General features: G+C 37.0%; 1 protein-coding gene and 1 pseudogene across 2 annotated transcripts in view; both read left to right on the top strand.

Moving 5' to 3' along the window:
• The window catches only part of LOC138059301 (NLR family CARD domain-containing protein 3-like), a 61,630-nt gene extending 61,262 nt beyond the window's left edge, over positions 1–368 (top strand). For both annotated transcript variants that reach the window (XM_068904870.1, XM_068904869.1), the window contains 2 exons: positions 1–196; positions 288–368. The exon at positions 1–196 is cut by the window's left edge and continues 2,912 nt beyond it. The gene's annotated coding sequence lies outside the window, so the exon portion shown is untranslated. The remainder of the gene's footprint in view (positions 197–287) is intronic.
• Positions 369–527: 159 nt separating this feature from the next.
• Positions 528–5,000, top strand: part of LOC138060154 (uncharacterized) — a 6,719-nt pseudogene continuing 2,246 nt past the window's right edge.

Below are 5,000 nucleotides of genomic sequence, written 5' to 3'. Positions count from 1 at the left end.
ATGGAGGCTGCCGATCAGGAAGCGGCCGCAAGAAAATCTTCGCCAGCCAGTCAGCGAGGCAGTTTTGGCGAAAGACTCATAAAAGGATTTCGTTGGATGGAACAATTTTTTCATCTTGGGTTTCTGCGAGGATCAAGTGCGGATATGACAACGATTCCATGTTTGCTGCCCATCTTCTATCACTCGAGAGAAGAAGGTACATGCATAAAATGTCTGTTCAGTCTGTCTGCTAGCGGTCTAATTTTGAGTTAATCAGTTGTTTTGAATGTATGTATTTTCTTTTATAGGGAAATCGCATCAACCGTTTGTAAAAAGAGAGAGGCATCGTCCATAAACCTTCCTTCCTCAAAACGACGCCTTATTGAAGGTGAGACTAACGATGTACTTGATTCTAGATTGAATAAATGTCTTTCCATTACTAATTACTAGACCTAAAACTGAAAGGCCCCAAAAAGATCAAGAAATATCTGTACTTCCACATTCTACGCTATTCTATAAGACTGAAGTATATTCCTCTCTTATGATGGGCCACTGTTGTCATCCACTCCTTTGCAAGAATTATCTGTACCAGTACAAGAGAAAGTTGATTATTCTGTTGTCAGTGTAGGAAATGATGATTCGAGGTGAGTAAGCATTTATTTCTTGTTTTGAATAACTTTCTAATGCGGCTTGAAAACTGGGTCTATAAGGGAACTTCTATAAACAAGTGGTATGAGTTACATTTATAGTTGTTTGCATCCTTGCTGGTTCAAAGTTGTTTATTTTATCTCCTGTTTAGTGATGTGGATGTGGATGTAACAGGAATTGCTGTCTCAAAGTTGTCAACTCATAACGTTAGCTACCGTGTTGTAAATGACTCAGTAATAACGGTTGATGATGCAGACAAGTACCAGGATACTGATGAGTCCACACACACAGACTCATCAGACAGTGAAAGTGATTGTATGGAAAGAAATTCACAGTATGTATTGATGTTGGTTATTGTTTATTTGTAATGTGGCACTTATTTTGTTGCGACTTTGTAAGAAATCCAAGATAACGTTTTTCTATTCTGTCTCAAGTATTCTGTGCTTTCGATAAACACTGACAGCCAATGAAACTTGTCTACTGCCCTCCTCAGAGGAGTCGGCAACTTTGGTCCTTAAAACTGAAGTAACTATGGAAAAACTCGTTCAAACCTTGTTGGTACAGTAGGTTACTCTACTTAAACTAGCTTTCTACTGTACTTCAAAAAGGAATGCTTTATCTGGGTCTTGTACAATATTGGCATCTGAGGTTAGTGAGCAGCATGATGCTAGTGAATGTTAATTCTCACTAGCCAATATTATTACGGTATTGAAACTGTGTCATGTGAGTTCAAGTGTGTCCCACTTCAACAGTCAAGGATTAAATGGTAATATTGAATTAATCAAGGAAGGAACGTGAGCATCACAACTTTAGAATCAGTAGCAAAGTAGCGTATTATTATTCTTTAATTTCTTTCTTGGTTTAAAATTTATTTCCCTTTGTTTGAAACTCATTATCATACACTATCATACCCATAAACAAACAAAATAAAAATTTAAACCAAGGAAAAAATTGAACCACAACATATAAATCCATTGCAAAACTTTTACTTTCAAATTGGCTTGCAATGTAGTGTAAGTGTACCAAACAAAACCAGTAATACAATAATTGTAATCACTGAATGGTTTAATATTAATTATGTTTTGAAAGTGTTATTTTCAGTGTACAAGAAGCCTTACAGGATCTAGATGAAGATCAGAGTATTGATTGCGAGAGTGCAATTAGCGACAGTTCTGAAGTATATGACACTGGGTAAGTTTATAAGTTAACATGTTGTTTCCGGGAGATAAATCTTATGACTATGCAGGCCAAATAGAACTTGTTATAAGAGTGTGTATTGAGTGATCTGATCCAGTGGAGGGCATCACATTTGGGTGAAGATATTGGCAGTCAATACAGATCGAGTGATTCTAAATCAAAGGCCAAAGGATAGTGAAACACAATCAATTACTAATTTTATTGATACCAGAAGACAAATTAACCAAAAAGAAACATTGGCATTAATTAAAAGGTATTCTTGAATTATCTGACCTTCTAGATCAGACATAGAAGATGAGAAAGAGATGAGTGACCAAGATGATGACAACGAGCTTAGAATTGAAACAGATTCAGCCTCAAATCCTGTTGAAAGAACTGAAGCTGATCTGACAATTGAGCTGCCAGTGCAAGATTGTCCTGTTTTACCTCAAAACCCTGCCATTGTTTCGCCGTCAACAGTGCCAACTGCATTACCCATGCCCTCTGTTTCTAACATTCCCACTATGCCCATACGATATCCCAAGCTTAGTAGGCTAGAGGAGCAGGGTACCCTTAAGGAAGAAGTCTCACTGGCCAAGGATACCAAAGTGATTTGCTCACTTGATTTGTTCTTGGAGCTCTTCAAGTATTGCCGTCAACCAGGCTGTGTTAATCAAGCAATCATTAAACACCACACTATTGGTCCTACTTTGATAGTCAACTGGAAGTGTTCGTCTGGTCACCAGGGAAAGTTTACATCATCAAAAGATGTAAATGATGTGTATGTATTTAACCTACAAACAGCTGCTGCCATCCTGCTATCAGGGAACAGTTTCTTTAAAATTGAGAAAATGGCTAGATTTATGGGTCTGTCCTTCTTCTCAGATGCCACATTCTACCGGGTGCAGAGACTGTACCTGATACCTGTTGTTAATGAGTGGTGGTCCTGGCAGAGGGAGCAGATTCTTAAAGATTTTATTAATAAAGAAGTGATTGTCTGTGGTGATGGCCAGTGTGATTCTCCTGGGCATACAGCTAAGAATTTATGTTATTTCTTGATGGAGCTGGTCAGTGGCTATATCCTGGAGGTTGAGGTGAAGGACAAACGTCATGTTAATTTGGTGTCTGTTAACATGGAGAAAAGGGCATTACAGAGTGCGCTTCAGCGGCTTAAAGGAGTCTTGAATGTTGTTGAAATTGTCACTGATGCCTCTTCAACGATAAAAAAGTTGATTGGTAAGATTATACAAGCAATACTCAACCAAGTTTATCACTCTTTATTTTGTTAACTACATTATGTTCATCTACACACTCTTGCATCAAAAACTCATGGCTTGCAAGCACATTCTATGTCACTCGATTCTGTCTGCATGGCTGCCCTATTGTCCTTCGGCAAAGTGTTTGTTACTTGCTTTCCCTTACATTGACTAGTTTTTTCTTGAAAGAAATAGACTGTTGTTCAAGTTTGGCATCCTTTTGCAGGACATAATCTAAAAAGAAACATATAGCACTAGTCACTTTCCCAATTTGTGATTTTTGTTCTTTTTTAGCTGACGAGTTTCAAGGAGTGTTCCACTGTCTGGATGTGTGGCACAAATCAAAGAGTATAAGGAAGTGCCTGGCCAAGGTAATTTTTTCTCCAGCAGGCAATCAAATCCTATGGCAATCTTGGTATTATTTGAGATAATAACTGTGTAACCACAGGAAAAGTTATTTCATGGTTAGCAGAACACTTTTTACATTGTAGATACCGAAAAATACCAACTATTCTCTGCTGACTCGATACTTATAGGTTGGAAAATTAAAAGACATGGACAAGATAAAGGATTGGGCAGATGACATAATCCTGCATTTCTGGCATTGTGCAAGCAGCTGCAAGGACATGGCAACAACCAGTGACGACAAGGCTGTTGAAATCATGAAGGTAGCCATACTGTTGCATACCAGTTTCACCTCTTTCACATGTCGGCAGTGACAGTCTTCCTTAGAATTAAATGTTATTGTAATATATATTTTTTTGCTTAATAGCAAACATATAGCAGCCCAGTCGAAATGTTTTGAATTAGTAGACAGGATATCCAAAGTACTAGGCAGCAAAGGCAAAAACTTGTGTGGTTTTTCTTTTGATATTACTAAACCCACACAATGTGAGTTCTGAGTAGGCAACAGAATAATATTCCACTGGAAGCGGCAAAATTGTCAACTACCGGCTCATTTTTACTAGGCTGATACAGTCTCTTTTGTTTTTTAGAATAAATGGATTGGACTTCTGCATCATGTGTGTGACGAACATGACTGGGTTGGAGGTAGTTGTGAACATGATGAGTTACAAGAACATAGCCTTCCATGGTTTGACCGCAGGGATAAGGACTTTGAAGCGCTTCAGAAGATCATTTTAGAACCTCAGCTCCTTGCAAGCTTCAAATCTTATGTTAGATTCAGGTGACCAAAAGGGAGGCTTAGAGTGTTTGACGTACATTGACAAATGTCATTTTAATGTTTTAAAGATAATAGTACATCAAACAAGTCTTATTATCCATTTTTCAGACAACATGTTTATCAAAAAGCATTATTTTTTACCCGATTAGACATGTCTTGAAGGCAGATTAGACATCAGACATAAAAACAAAATGTAGTTTCCTCCTTTTTAGTGTTACAACTAAAATGTGATGTAAAATTTGTTTAAAAGTATGATTAGCAAGTAAATTATTCACTTTCAACCAAATTCTCGTCTGGTGAGAACTACATGTAATGCATGTAGGAAAGGAAAATTATTCTTATAATTAATGATTTGCAAGTTGAAGAAATTCATTACTTAATTAATATTCTATTAACAATAAATTATTGTCATTGATTATCATTTGTTTGCCCCAGGCATACCGGAAGTATCGAGTGTGCTAACAATCTTTCACTGGCATATGCATCCAAAAGATGTTCATACAGGTTTGTGACTACCGTTGTTTACATTGTTACTCAATGCTATTATTCCATTTATGTCTTCCATTCTATATTCAAATCAGGTGGCACATATCCTCCATTTTTAGCCTGCAGTAAATAACACAGTTACCTTTCAGGATTTCTAGCGTTACTTTGCTTTTCACTTTGCCTTACCATAGGGAATAGAGAACTAGTTTAAATAATTACTGGAACACAATAAAATGAAAGGAAGTTAAGACTTGAAACTGCTTCAAAGTTAA

Source organism: Montipora capricornis, chromosome 8 (genome assembly GCF_036669925.1).
Source record: "Montipora capricornis isolate CH-2021 chromosome 8, ASM3666992v2, whole genome shotgun sequence".
NCBI classification, from domain to species: Eukaryota; Metazoa; Cnidaria; class Anthozoa; order Scleractinia; family Acroporidae; genus Montipora; species Montipora capricornis.
The sequence above is the reverse complement of the archived record's forward strand: the minus strand, read 5'-3'. Positions and strand labels throughout refer to the sequence as shown.